This window comes from Macrobrachium nipponense, chromosome 2, assembly GCF_015104395.2.
Source record: "Macrobrachium nipponense isolate FS-2020 chromosome 2, ASM1510439v2, whole genome shotgun sequence".
Lineage (NCBI taxonomy): Eukaryota > Metazoa > Arthropoda > Malacostraca > Decapoda > Palaemonidae > Macrobrachium > Macrobrachium nipponense.
In genome coordinates this window covers 94269234-94284417 of record NC_087201.1, presented here as the reverse complement: position 1 = coordinate 94284417, position 15184 = coordinate 94269234, and the positions used below count along the sequence as shown (strand labels likewise).

General features: G+C 41.5%; 1 protein-coding gene across 4 annotated transcripts in view; it reads left to right on the top strand.

The window, feature by feature from the left end:
• The window catches only part of LOC135220794 (SNF-related serine/threonine-protein kinase-like), a 493239-nt gene that overhangs the window by 5429 nt on the left and 472626 nt on the right, over positions 1–15184 (top strand). For all 4 annotated transcript variants that reach the window (XM_064258293.1, XM_064258292.1, XM_064258297.1 and 1 more), the window contains exon 2: positions 8969–9003. The gene's annotated coding sequence lies outside the window, so the exon portion shown is untranslated. The remainder of the gene's footprint in view (positions 1–8968; positions 9004–15184) is intronic.

Sequence of the window (15184 nt, the reverse complement as noted above, 5' to 3'; positions counted from 1 at the left end):
GATCAGGCTAAGGATCGCACTCAGGTTATTCTGACGAACAAGGATCAGTTCTAAAACAGCAGGATCAGGCAAAAGAGACGCACTCAAGATGACCCGAGACAGGATCAGCTAAAAAAACTCAATCAGGATTACGAGACAGGATCAGGCTAAGGACGCACTCAAGATTACGGAGGACAGTCAAGATAAGGACAGGATCAGGCTAAGGACGCACTCAAGATTACGAGCCAGGAAAAACTCCAGGCTTAAGAGACAGGATCAGGCTAAGGACACGCTCAAGATTACGAGACAGGATCAGGCTAAGGACGCACTCAAGATTACGAGACAGGATCAGGCTAAGGAGACAGGATCAGGCAAATGACGCACACAAGATTACGAGACAGAATCAGGCAAAAGACTCACCCAAGATTATGAGACAGAATCAGGCAAAAGACGCACTCAAGATAGCGAGAAAGGATCAGGCAAAAGATGCATTCAAGATTACGAGACAGGATCAGGCAAAAGATGCACTCAAGATTACGAGACAGGATCAGGCAAAAGACGCACTCAAGATTACGAGACGGGATCAGGCAAAAGCCGCACTCAAGATTACGAGACGGGATCAGGCAAAAGACGCACTCAAGATTATGAGACGGGATGAGGCAAAAGACGCAATCAAGATTACGAGACGGGATCAGGGAAAAGATGCACTCAAGATTACGAGACAGGATCAGGGAAAAGACGCACTCAAGATTACGAGACAGGATCAGGCAAAAGACGCACTCAAGATTACAAGACGGGATCAGGCAAAAGACGCACTCAAGATTACGAGACAGGATCAGGCTAAAAACGCACTCAAGATTACGAGACAGGATCAGGCTAAAAACGCACTCAAGATTACGAGACAGGATCAGGCTAAAAACGCACTCAAGATTACAAGACAGGATCAGGCTAAAAACGCACTAAAGATTACGAGACAGGGTCAGAATAAAGATGCACTCAAGATGACGAGACAGGATCAGGCTAAAAACCCATCCAAGGTTACAAGAAAGGATCAGGCTAAAAACGCAATCAAGATTACGAGACAGGGTCAGGCTAAAAACGCACCCTGTGCACATTTCAAACCATTCTATCCTGTTTCCATTTCAGCGCTGACTTACCTGATAGGTCCCAGTGCTTGGCATTTTGCATAAATCCTTTATTTTATTCTGGTCAAAGAATAACACCTGAAAATTCACACTTTCTCTGCACAGTGACAATAAAAAGTACAAAGAAAAAGAGCAAAATAGAAGAATATGAGTCATCACTTGTCAAAACTGACAGCAAAGCTGCACTGCTCTGGTAACAGCAAGCCCCTGCAAAAAGACAAGAATCTGGTAACAGGAAGCCCCCACAAAAAGACAAGAATCTGGTAACAGCAAGCCCCCACAAAAAGACAAGAATCTGGTAACAGCAAGCCCCCGCAAAAAGACAAGAATCTGGTAACAGCAAGCCCCCACAAAAAGACAAGAATCTGGTAACAGCAAGCCCCCGCAAAAAGACAAGAATCTGGTAACAGCAAGCCCCCACAAAAAGACAAGAATCTGGTAACAGCAAGCCCCCGCAAAAAGACAAGAATCTGGTAACAGCAAGCCCCCGCAAAAAGACAAGAATCTGGTAACAGCAAGCCCCCGCAAAAAGACAAGAATCTGGTAACAGCAAGCCCCCACAAAAAGACAAGAATCTGGTAACAGCAAGCCCCCACAAAAAGACAAGAATCTGGTAACAGCAAGCCTCCACAAAGAGACAAGAATCTGGTAACAGCAAGCCCCCACAAAGAGACAAGAATCTGGTAACAGCAAGCCCCACAAAAGACAAGAATCTGGTAACAGCAAGGCCCCACAAAAAGACAAGAATCTGGTAACAGCAAGGCCCCACAAAAAGACAAGAATCTGGTAACAGCAAGCCCCCCCTAAAAGACAAGAATCTGGTAACAGCAAGCCCCCACAAAAAGACAAGAATCTGGTAACAGCAAGCCCCCACAAAAAGACAAGAATCTGGTAACAGCAAGCCCCTGCAAAAAGACAAGAATCTGGTAACAGCAAGCCCCCACAAAAGACAAGAATCTGGTAACACAAGCCCTGCAAAAAGACAAGAATCTGGGGTAACAGCAAGCCCCCTCAAAAAGACAAGAATCTGGTAACAGCAAGCCCCCGCAAAAACCTCAAGAATCTGGTAACAGCAGCCCCCCGCAAAAGACAGAATCTGGTAACAGCAAGCCCCACAAAAAAGACAAGAATCTGGAAAAGCAAGCCCACACAAAAAGACAAGAATCTGGTAACAGCAAGCCCCTGCAAAAAGACAAGAGTCTGGTAACAGCAAGCCCCTGCAAAAAGACAAGAATCTGGTAACAGGCAAGCCCTGCCAAAAAGACAAGAATCTGGTAACAGCCCAAGGCCCAACAAAAAGAACAAAAAGACATCTGGTAACAGAAAGCCCCCAACAAAAGACCCCCAAGAATCTGGTAAACAGCAAGACCCCAACAAAAAGAAAACGAATCTTGGGTAACACAGCAAGGCCCCCAAAAAGAAAAGAATCTGGTAAAAACAGCAAAAAGCCCCCAACAAAAAGACAAGAATTGGTAACAGCAAGCCTCGCAAAAGACAAGAATCTGGCAAAGTAAGGTCCCCCAAAAGACAAGAATATGGTGACAGCAAGCCTCGCAAAAAGACAAGAATCTTGGTAACAGTAAGGGTCCCCAAAAAGGACAGGAAAATATGGGAACAGCAAGCCTCCGCAAAAAAGACAAGAATCTGGCGTAACAGGAAGGTCCCCCAAAAAGACAAGGAATCTAGGTAATCAGCAAGCCCCTGCCAAAAGACAAGAATCTGGTAACAGCAAGCCCCTGAACAAATGACAAGGGGAATCTGGTAACAGCAAGCCCCCACAAAAAAGACAAGAATCTGGTAACAGCTAAGTTCCCCCAAAAAGACAAGATCTGTAACAGCAAGCCTCCGCCAAATAGACAAGATTGGTAACAGTAAGGCCCGCAAATATAGGACAAGAACCTACGAAGTAACACAGTAAGGTCCCCCAAAAAGACAAGAATCTGGTAACAGCAAGCCTCTGCAAAAAGACAAGAATATAGTAACAGTAAGGTCCCCCAAAAAGACAAGATCTGGGTAAACAGCAGGCCCAGTAAAAAGACAAGAATTGGTAAACAGTAAGGTCCCCCAAAAAGACAGAAATCTGGTAACAGCAAGCCCCCACAAAAAAGACAAGAATCTGGAACAGTAAGGCCCCCAAAAGACAGAATCTGGTAACAACAAGCCTCTGCAAAAAGACAAGAATCTGGTAACAGTAAGGTCCCCCAAAAAGACAAGAATCTGGTAACAGCAAGCCCCTGCAAAAAGACAAGAATCTGGTAACAGTAAGGTCCCCCAAAAAGACAAGAATCTGGTAACAGCAAGCCTCCGCAAAAAGACAAGAATCTGGTAACAGTAAGGTCCCCCAAAAAGACAAGAATCTGGTAACAGCAAGCCTCCGCAATAGACAAGAATCTGGTAACAGTAAGGTCCCCCAAAAAGACAAGAATCTGGTAACAGCAAGCCCCCGCAAAAAGACAAGAATCTGGTAACAGCAAGCCTCTGCAAAAAGACAAGAATCTGGTAACAGTCAGGTCCCCCAAAAAGACAAGAATCTGGTAACAGTCAGGTCCCCCAAGAAGACAAGAATCTGGTAACAGTCAGGTCCCCCAAAAAGACAAGTATCTGGTAACAGCAAGCCCCTGCAAAAAGACAAGAATCTGGTAACAGCAAGCCCCCGCTAAAAGACAAGAATGTGGTAACAGCAAGCCCCCGCAAAAAGACAAGAATGTGGTAACAGCAAGCCCCGCAAAAAGACAAGAAATCTGGTAACAGCAAGCCCCGCTAAAAGACAGAATGTGGGTAACAGCAAGCCCCGCAAAAAGACAAGAATGTCTAACAGCAAGCCCCGCAAAAAGACAAGAATCTGGTAACAGCAAGCCCCCGCTAAAAGACAAGAATCTGGTAACAGCAAGCCCCTGCAAAAAGACAAGAATTCTGGTAACAGCAAGCCCCCCGCCAAAAGACAGAATCTGGTAACGCAAGCCCCCAAGCAAAAAAAAACAAGAATCTGGTAACAGCAAGGCTCTATAAAAAAGACAAGAATCTGGTAAAAGCAAGGGCCCCATAAAAAGGAAAAGATTCTGGTAACAGCAAGCCCCCCCCCCTAAAAGACAAGAATCTGGTAACAGCAAGCCCCGCAAAAAGACAAGAATCTGGTAACAGCAATCCCCCGCAAAACAAGACAAGAATCTGGTAAACCAAGCAAGCCCCCCGCTAAAAGACAAGGACTGGTACAGCAAGCCCCCGCTAAAAGAAACCAAGAATCTGTAACAGCAAGCCCCGCAAAAAGACAAGAATCTGGTAACAGCAAGCCCCCACAAAAAGACAAGAATTTCGGTAACAGCATCCCCCGCTAAAAGACAAGAATCTGGTAAACAGCAAGTCCCGCAAAAAGACAAGAATCTGGTAACAGCAAGCCCCCTCAAAAAAAATCTGGTAACAGCAAGCCCCCGCAAAAAGACAAAGAATCTGGTAACAGCAAGCCCCTGCAAAAAGACAATAATCTGGTAACAGCAAGCCCCCGCTAAAAGACAAGAATCTGGTAACAGCAAGCCCCCAACATAAAGACAAGAATCTGGTAACAGCAAGCCCCCCGCAAAAACAAAAAAGGACAATAATCTGGTAACAGCAAGCCCCCGCTAAAAGACAAGAATCTAGGTAACAGCAAGCCCCCGCAAAATACAAGAATCTTGGTAACAGCAAGCCCCCGCCCCGGCAAAAAAAGACAAGAATCTGGTAACAGCAAGCCCCCGCAAAAATACAAGAATCTGGTAACAGCAAGCCCCCGCAAAAAGACAAGAATCTGGTAACAGCAAGCCCCCGCAAAAAGACAAGAATCTGGTAACAGCAAGTCCCCGCTAAAAGACAAGAATCTGGTAACAGCAAGGCCCCGCTAAAAGACAAGAATCTGGTAACAGCAAGCCCCCGCTAAATGACAAGAATCTGGTAACAGCAAGCCCCCGCAAAAAGACAAGAATCTGGTAACAGCAAGGCCCCACAAAAAGACAAGAATCTAGTAACAGCAAGGCCCCACAAAAAGACAAGAATCTGGTAACAGCAAGGCCCCCCAAAAAGACTAAGAATCTGGTAACAGCAAGCCCCCGCTAAAATACAAGAATCTAGTAACAGCAAGGCCCCACAAAAAGACAAGAATCTGGTAACAGCAAGGCCCCCAAAAAAGACAAGAATCTGGTAACAGCAAGGCCCCCTAAAAAGACAAGAATCTGGTAACAGCAAGCCCCTGCAAAAAGACAAGAATCTGGTAACAGCAAGGCCCCGCAAAAAGACAAGAATCTAGTAAGCAAGCCCCACAGACAAGAATCTGGTAACAGCAAGGTCCCCCAAAAAAGACAAGAATCTGGTAACAGCAAGGCCCCGCTAAAAGACAAGAATCTGGTAACAGCAAGCCCCCCGCAAAAGACAAGAATCTGGTAACAGCAAGCCCCCGCTAAAAGACAAGAATCTGGTAACAGCAAGCCCCCGCTAAAAGACAAGAATCTGATAACAGCAAGGCCCCGCAAAAAGACAAGATCTGTAACAGCAATGGGCCCCGCAAAAAGACAAGAATTGTAACAGCAAGGCCCGCTAAAAGACAAGAATATGGGTAACAGCCACCCCCCGCCCCCCTCTAAAAGACAAGAATCTTGGTAACACAAATCCCCCGCCTCCTAAGACGAAAAGAATCTGGTAACACCCCAGCAAGCGCTGAAAAGACAATAATCTGGTACAGAATCCCCAAAAAACAAAAAGAATAACAGAATCTGGTAACAGCAGCCCCTGCCAAAAGACAGAAATCTGGTAACAGCAAGTCCCCCCAAAAAAGACAAGAATCTGGTAACAGCAATCCCCCACCAAAAAGACAAGAATCTGGGTTAAACCCGCAATGCCTCCGCTAACATAACCCCCAAGCATCTGGTAACAAGTAAAAAGGTCTCAAAAAAGACAAGAATCTGGTAACAGCAAGAACGGCAAAAGCAAGGAAAATTAATAAGAAGGTAACAGTAAGGTCCCCCAAAAAAGACGAGAATCTGGTGGTAACAGCAAGCCTCCGCCAAAAAGACAAAGGAATCTGGAGGTAAACAGTAAAGGTCCCCAAAAAGACCAAGAATCTGGTAACAGCAAGCCCTGCTAAAAGACAAGAATCTCGGTAACAGGCAAGACCCCCGCTATAAGACAAGGAAATCTGGTAAACGCAAGCCCCAACTAAAAGACCCCCAAGAATCTGGTAAAACAGCAAGCCCTCGCAAAAAGAACAAGAATCATGGTAACAGCAAGCCCGCCTTCGACAAAAAGAATCGGGGTAACAGTAAGGTCTCCAAAAAGGACAAGAATTTGTAACCAGCAAGCCCCGCTAAAAAGAAAACAAGAATTACTGGTAACAGTAAGGCTAAAAGACAAGAATCTGGTAAGCAAGCCCCCGCAAAAAGACAAGAATCTGGTAACAGCAAGGCCCTGAAAAAAAGACAAGAATCTGGTAAAAGCAAGGCCCCGCAAAAAAGAGACAAGAATCTGGTAACAGCAAGCCCCCCGCAAAAACACAAGAAATCTGGTAACAGGCAAGGCCCCGCAAAAAAGACAAGAATCTGGTAACAGCAAGGCCCCGCAAAAAGACAAGAATCTGGTAACAGCAAGCCCCCGCTAAAAGACAAGAATCTGGTAACAGCAAGGCCCCGCAAAAAGACAAGAATCTGGTAACAGCAAGCCCCCCGCAAAAACACAAGAATCTGGTAACAGCAAGGCCCTGCAAAAACACAAGAAGCTGGTAACAGCAAGCCCCTCACAAACACAAGACATCTGGTAACAGCAAGCCTGCCAAAAGACAAGAATCTGGTAACAGCAAGGCGCCCCGCAAAAAGACAAGAATCTTGGTAACAGGCAGCCCCAGCAAAAGACAAGAATCTGGTAACAGCAAGGCCCCGCTAAAAGACAAGAATCTGGTAACAGCAAGCCATCGCTAAAAGACAAGAATCTGGTAACTGCAAGGCCCCACTAAAAGACAAGAATCTGGTAACAGGCAAGCCCCCCACAAAAACACAAGAATCTGGTAACAGCCAAGCCCGCTAAAAGACAAGATCCTTGGTAACAGCAGCCATCGGGTAAAAGACTAGAATCTGGTAACTTAGCAAGGCCCCACTAAAGACGCTAAGAATATAGTAACAGCAAAGGCCAGCAAAAAGACAAGGAATCTGGTAACAGCAAAGGCCCCGCAAAAAGACAAGAATCTGGTAACAGCAAGCCTTCCCGCAAAAAAACACAAAGATCTGGTAACAGGAAAAAGGCCCCGCTAAAAAGACAAGAATGTGGTAACAGCAAGCCATCGCTAAAGACAAGAATCTGGTAACAGCAAGGGCCCACTAAAAGACAAGAATCGGGTAACAGCAAGCCCCCACAAAAAACACATAGAATCTGTACAGCAAGCCCCGCTAAAGACAAGAATCTGGTAACAGCAAGCCATCGCTAAAAGACAAGAATCTGGTAACTGCAAGGCCCCACTAAAAGACAAGAATATAGTAACAGCAAGGCCCCGCTAAAAGACAAGAATCTTGTAACAGCAAGGCCCAGCAAAAAGACAAGAATCTGGTAACGAGCAAAAGGCCCCGCGGCAAAAAGACAAGACTATGGTAACAGCAAGGAAAAAGCCCCAAGCTAAAAGACAAGAATCTGGTAACAGCAAGTCCCCACAAAAAGACAAGAATCTGGTAACGCAAGCCCCCGCTAAAAGAGGGAACAAACTGGTGTAACGAGCAAGCGCAAAAACTCAAAAAGACAAGAATCTGGTAAACATAGCAAGGCCCCACAAAAAGACAAAAAGACAAGAATCTGGTGCAAGCAGCAAGCCCCGGCAGAAAAAGACAAGAATCTGGTAACAGCAAGCCCCCGCAAAAAGACAAGAATCTGGTAACAGCAAGGCCCTGCAAAAAGACAAGAATCTGGTAACAGCAAGGCCCCGCAAAAAGACAAGAATCTGGTAACAGCAAGGCCCTGCAAAAAGACAAGAATCTGGTAACTTCAGCAAGGCCCCGCACAAGACAAGAATCTGGTAACAGCAAGGCAGCAACAGACAAGAATCTGGTAACAGCAAGCCCCCGCAAAAAGACAAGAATCTGGTAACAGCAAGGCCCTGCAAAAAGACAAGAATCTGGTAACAGCAAGGCCCCGCAAAAAGACAAGAATCTTATCGCATGAAGTGGTTATCGACAGAAATGAGATTCGGTTATAAGCTCTAGTGGCACTCGCATCTTTATTCAGTGAATCTGTTGAAAAAGGGTATGGGCAGCTGTCTTGAGTAAGTCGAGTTGATTTTGTGACTGGCATCCACTTAGCACTTTCCATTAAAGATATTTAAAGGAAACGACGAAACTCAAACCCCTAATTGTTCAAAGGTAGCCTGAAAAAAAATGTCATTCAAAAGAAAAAAAATTGCCAGATCAGAGATCAAACTTGCTGTACAAGTTGTCCTTGACACAATCATCTATTCACACGCTAAAAATCCTAAGTGTTGGTGTATAGATACATGGAAACAACTGTCTGATATCCAAAATGGCGGCTACTAGGTAAAAATCTTCAGTGGCCAAATGGTAGATAACCAGAAGCTGAGAGAGTATACCCTTAAGTATCCTAAACCACCATGATGAAAAACCCATCGGGTAGGGTGTTGGCATTCTTTCTGTCCATGGCCTATTTTTATTTATTTATTTTATTTTTTCGTTATCAAGCAATTGGAATTAGGCAAGTTCGTTTTAGTGATATTTTCAGTGACCAGCTTTTATATGTTGTCAAATCAGGTTTCCCGTTAGTAAAGTTTCATTCCATATTTGTCTGGAAATTGTTACTTAAGCTAATGCCTGATATTCTTTTCCTTTCAGATCGATGTTTGCCTTACGGCGAAATCATATTTAAGGTAAGGTAAAGATGATTTAAAATTTAATTCCCTCCGCTTTTCTGGTTAATGTCACTTGTCGTGCTACAAGTTGCGAGTCATTATTATTATTATTATTATTATTATTATTATTATTATTATTATTATTATTATTATTGGTGGTGGTCGTGGTTCGTTGAATGTTTAAGATAGAAACGGTGGTCCGAAGTTCGATTTTCGGCCCGGCCGACGCGGAATCAGAGGAATTTATTTCTGGTGACAGAAATTCATTTCTCGATATAATGTGGTTCGGATCCCACAATAAGCTGTCGGTCCCGTTGCTAGGTAATCAATTGGTTCCTAGCCACGTAAAAATATCTAATCCTTCGGGCTAGCCCTAGGTGAGCTGTTAATCAGCTCAGTGGTCTGGTTAAACTAAGATATACTTAACTTAAGATAGAAAGTATATTTTCAGTTACGGGTAAAGTTTGCCGACGCATGGCATGATGTCTTGCTACCTGAAAGCAACATCCTGTCTGGGAATTTGACTTGACTTGCCATAAATGGTTGTTGGTTGTGGCGTGACCTGTGGCTTTTAATGCAACGGTCTGTCTGAGGATACCATTCAGTAAAAGTTCGAGTGCTGTGGTGTTCTTATCTCATTTTTCAATTACCGATCTGTAATATGTAGACGTTATGAAGAGATAAAATCTTACCTGACTTCAGTATTTTTCAATGGAAATCGGGAGGAATGTCCTCTGTTTCACTCTCATTCGTGACTTTTTAAATCCGACAACACAAACTGATAGAACTCAGTACAATCATTCGCCATTTGTATACATTTGCTTATTTTTTCCTGGTGTAACATTGGTAGCCTTTGGATGATGAATTCCAGGTTTACTCTTGCCATTGTTTAGCTCAAATGCCAGCGTTCACCCCTGGCGCCTATACAAGTATTTAGAATGGAGGTGGCGTGATTCGAATTTCGGAACTGTACGTAATATCCTTAGGTTTGAGGCTAGTGTAAATCCTGACCGGTGTCGGCTTTATTGCTGAACCATCTTCATAGGACTGTTATAAAGTGGTAGAAATCTAACTTATATATATATATATATATATATATATATATATACATATATATATATATATATATATATATATATATATATATATATATATTCTAGTCCTTCCACTTTGTATCAGTCCTCTGAAGGTGGCTTTTCAATAGTCAACACCGGTCAGGATTTACAAGTTTTTCTTTTCTTCTCATGGTGTATGATATAAAATCACGTATCAATCATATATATATATATATATATATATATATATATATATATATATATATATATATATATATATATATATATATATAATATATATATATATATATATATATATATATATTTATAGATATATATATATATATATATATATATATATATATATATATATGTATATTATGTGTGTATGCACATTAAATTTTTGTATTCTAACCGTCAAAATGTTTGGGAATGGCAATTTTGCTGTGCTGACTGCTTAAGTTATAGTTTGGAGTGGCGGTAAATAATTGTACTTTTTTCGTATTTACTGCTGGGTGTGTTGCCGTTATTTTGTACTCCCTCTCATTATCAAATTAGGAATTTTCTCGCTGTATCGCATCTGCCCACACCCTCTTCTTCCCCCACCCTCTTCTCCCCCAGTTTCCCATTATGTCGTTCACTCGCATTCACCTAAAACGTCTGGTATTTTTGGAATGACCCTTTTCCCCTTTCTGTGTGAGTAAAGGGAGGTCAATCGGGCGGCGGAAGATTTTCCTTTATTTTGCCGAGTGACAGCAGCATTCTTCTAGACATTTCATTTGGCGACAGAAATTGCTTGCCCTGTTCACTGAGTCATGGAGGCCTTCTCCCTCTTGCATCACGAGTGCAACGCGTCATCGTAGCGTCCAAAATAAAGCAAATCCCGGTTGGCAGTGGAAGCTTACCCTCACTCACCAACGCTTCCCCCAGTGACGATAATGGCAACAATCCTCGTGCCTAACCTGGGATGGTGGAGCGTGATATTAGCTTAAAATGGTTTCTATTATCTCACTTCCTTTACATCTGTCAGAATGGCTTGGTGGCTGCCTTAGACACCGGATGCATCGATGGCCTCAGTGGGCTACGTGTTCTTCTTTCTCTTTTATTTATGCCAGAATTATGGTGGCTTCAGTTTCTTTCTTGGCAAATGAAGTATAAGCGAAGATGTTATCTTAAGCGAAGGCATGTGTGTGTGTGTATGTGTGTATTTGCCTGTACCGGTATGTTTATTTAGACTGAGTATCTTTGTTTGAATTCTCTTTCTACAGGCAAGGAAGGGAGGGAGATTCTGCTTTACTTGTAGTTGCCAAGTTTTTTGCATGGTTGTTGGTTCGCATAGGTTATATACTGCCAGATCTACATTGATTTATTTTCTATTAATTTTTGTTGTTTGCGTTTATAGGTTTAAACTAGTGAGTGCTCGTGTATGTGTTTATGAGAGAGAGAGAGAGAGAGAGAGAGAGGAGAGAGAGAGAGAGATACAAACCTGGGTCTTTAAAGTTGTGTTGTTGGAGCTGCTGGTCTCTCTCTCTCTCTCTCTCTCTCTCTCTCTCTCTCTCTCTCTCTCTCTCTCTGTTTTGGTTGTTGACCGTGAATAATGATATAATAAAGTAACGGATAAAGGTTTGTAAAGGAAATTTTAGGACACCCAGTGATTATAGGTGGCTCTGAAGAGTTGATATTCTTGAATTGTTGATGTTCTCATCTAATTGATAGGAGCAGGCGACTGTTGTTATAGACCTGTTGTTGGTGTTGTTCAGTGGTTCTTCTGTGACGTAGTTTATTTTATTTTTAAGCCATAACAGCCAGTAAATACGGTCATCGGGATTTATAGTGCCATAGAATATACGAGTAGGTTAACGTTTGTTTTTTAATTTTATGCGGACTTTTTGATACACAACTTCAGCCTAAATCTATCTCCAATCAAAGCAATTTGACTTGAACAGAATTTTGAGATGTGGTGTTTCGTTGTGACTTTTTTTTTTTGGAATTTAAAGGAATAAAATGCTTTATAAGTTGCATGATGCTGCTGTCAATTTTGGAAGCGGATGAAGTTTTGGGTCTCCGTATGAGTATAAATTTGATTAGCAAAAAATAAAAGTTGATTCAGTGCACTGATTGATTTTTGAGAACAGAGGCCGCTGGGATGGGCAACCAAATGCCGTTTCTAGGATATGCCCGAAAGCACGACAATGGAAAGGAATGCAGAGTGGTTTGTTTTGGATTCTGATACAGGAGTGGTAGAAAAACTGAGCATTTTCCGAAAACGTTTTATCTGAAGAATTTGGGAACATGTCCATCAGAAGTTTGATGTTTTTGGGTGACGTTGGGACTTTCTAAAAGCCAATTTTACCACTTTATTTTTAGTGACTCCGAAGTGTTAGCGAAATGTTTGCTCTACGGAATCGCGACTTCTCTTTCAGGTGCATAAGAAATGCCTGTGGATTTTTATAGAAACTTACTAAGCGGACTGGTAAGAAACGTGTATCAATTCTTTAAAAAAAACTGAACAGAGAATATTTTGGAAACATGGTCTGATTATGTCAGGAATTTTACCCTTGTAACGAGAGAGGACAATTTATTGATGAATTCACGAGTTGGCTGCTTCTGGAGGAGCCGTCTCAAGTAAGTTTGATGAGAAATGCATCAATCTCATATTCATCTTGTTAGGCCTTTTAACACAATCCAGATACCACTTGACTTATTCGAGAGGATATTTTAAATTCGTTAAACCCATGGAAGTGGGCAAATTTGCCTAGTGAATATTTTCTGATCGAAACTGTCATTCGATATTCTGTGAAACATAAGTTGCGGGAAATGACTTATGAAAACTTGTAAGCTCGTGAAACGGGAGAGAGCGTTTCCGCATTTGGAAAATATTCTTGTTCTTGACAATTGGATGACGACTTCAACACTGAGAGAAAACAGACTTTTAATCACATTCTTTGGTCCTGGCTGTGTTATCGTCGCGTAAATGTGAAATGGGAAGTATTTTACTTGATTTTGAACTCATTTTGTTTGCCCATATGCAAGTCTGAAAGCCACCTCGATAGTCAATTTTATAGACTAGAGTTCGGAAGTCGTCCACAATATTGATAATCTGGTAAGGCGGTTGTAGGGACATTAATGGAGATGCCGGATATTGATTCAGTTTGATTGACATTAATAATACTGGTGGCGCAGGGTCCGCTGTAAGGAAGGTTGTGCTGCTGTGTTTTTAGATCGGGAAGATATTCGATGCTTTCCGAAACCCTGACTGAAGTAGATACTTTTGGAGCTCAACAGAAAGCAAGGGCTGAAGGTGTGACCTTTACCATTTCGTCACGATCCTCAGATCTTGACACACACACACACACGAAGTCGAGGATGCCAAGAAAGGCGTACTATGTAAATTTGCGCAATATCAAAGTTTTGATGTAGACAGTAAAGACTTGGTTAACCTGTATGCCAAATAATGGCAAAATATGCTTTTAATTGTGAGAAGCAGACTTAGGATTTATTTCAAATACCAGAACGGAAATAGAAATAAGTCATTCGTAGAGACGAATGCAGGAGAGTAAAAGAATTCCTGCGTGAATTATAACAAAGTTGGACATTTTTGTTTGGTTGGAGAGGATTGTGTGACCATCGCACAACATTGAAGACGCGGACTCGGGATGTTAGAAATTGTGATTCATCTAATTCGCGTTTAATCATAAATCCCAAACAGGTCACTCGGGTGACTGGAACAGAACTAAGATTTCAATTTGAACGAAGAATCGTAGAAACTTATCTCACCGCAATTTCTACATGCTTTAATGGATCACAGGGCTGCCTCTCATGAGTGCTTGCAGCCGTTACGAAAGAAATTTCCTCTTTGAAATAAGTTACTCAATTGTTAAGGTTTTTCATGATGTACTAATTGTATATAATCCTTAACCATTGCACTGTGTGTTTAAAACCATCTTCCAATTTTATGTATTTGTAATTTTAATAACTTTCAATCATCGTGACCTAACTCTAATTATATATATATATATTCAATAAATAAATTAAATATATAAATATATATATATATATATATATATATCTTATATCTATATATATATATATATATATATATATTTTGTAATATATATATAAATAAAAGATTAATTTAAAATATAAAAATTAAAAAAAAAATATATAAGTGTGTATGTATGTATGTATAATAAGATATATGCTTTGTTCTTTGTTTAAATCTTACTCTTATATTGCACGACTTTTAGACACTAAATAGAAGAGGCATCCTCTTCAGTGTAATCAAGCTGATTTTCGATGTTGAGTGAGTGTAGGGCTCATCAGCAGCGTTTTTTCCTATTTGGATTCATGTTTGCTTATGAGATCCCAATATCACATCGTTGGTTTTCTCGAGTCTGTATGTCCAGGATCTAGATCTTGGGATGCCATCATTCTATTCGTTGAAGCAGTTGTTGTTCATTTTGTTTGCCAGTTAAATTTGAAAGTATGCTGAAGCAGCTAAATCTTCTGTTTCAATATTGTTTTTTTTTTTTTTATTTAATGAAACCTATTTTGTTTGGAAGATCTCGGCATGCACTCCTTTTTTATTTTTATTTATTTATTTATTTCAGTTTTGTTTGCTGATTGAAGAGTTTGGGTGCTCAGTGAGCAAAAGTCCGTTTTCCGATATCTTTATTGCATCTTTGGTCCGTGAGTCTGTGCTTGAATAGAAGAAAAGCTGTGGTATTTTCGACCAGTTTTTGAGTTCGGGACTGGATTCTTTCTGAGCCAAAAGAAGATTCATTCCCCAGAGGCAAACTTGCGATGTACCTAAAGTACTCGGGTTTTCAAGACAATCGTCATCCAGCCCCATTCTTGCCGTTATTGAAGTACTAAAGAACACGTCCTTGTTAACTTTCATATCAAATGACGGAAGGATTTGAAGTAGATATCAATTCAGAGTATACGTGCAGAAATGTGTTTTGTTTAAAACTGATAATTCTGCACTATATTTATGGCCGAATTTTGAGATGACTTCCATGCATGTATTTGGACATCTCACATGCTTTACCCATTTTACTCCATTAATCAGGCACACTGTAAACAGTGTTGCTTATTGCAGTAATAGCATTCTCCTGGGAATTTGAAACAGACCAGCGTTCAAA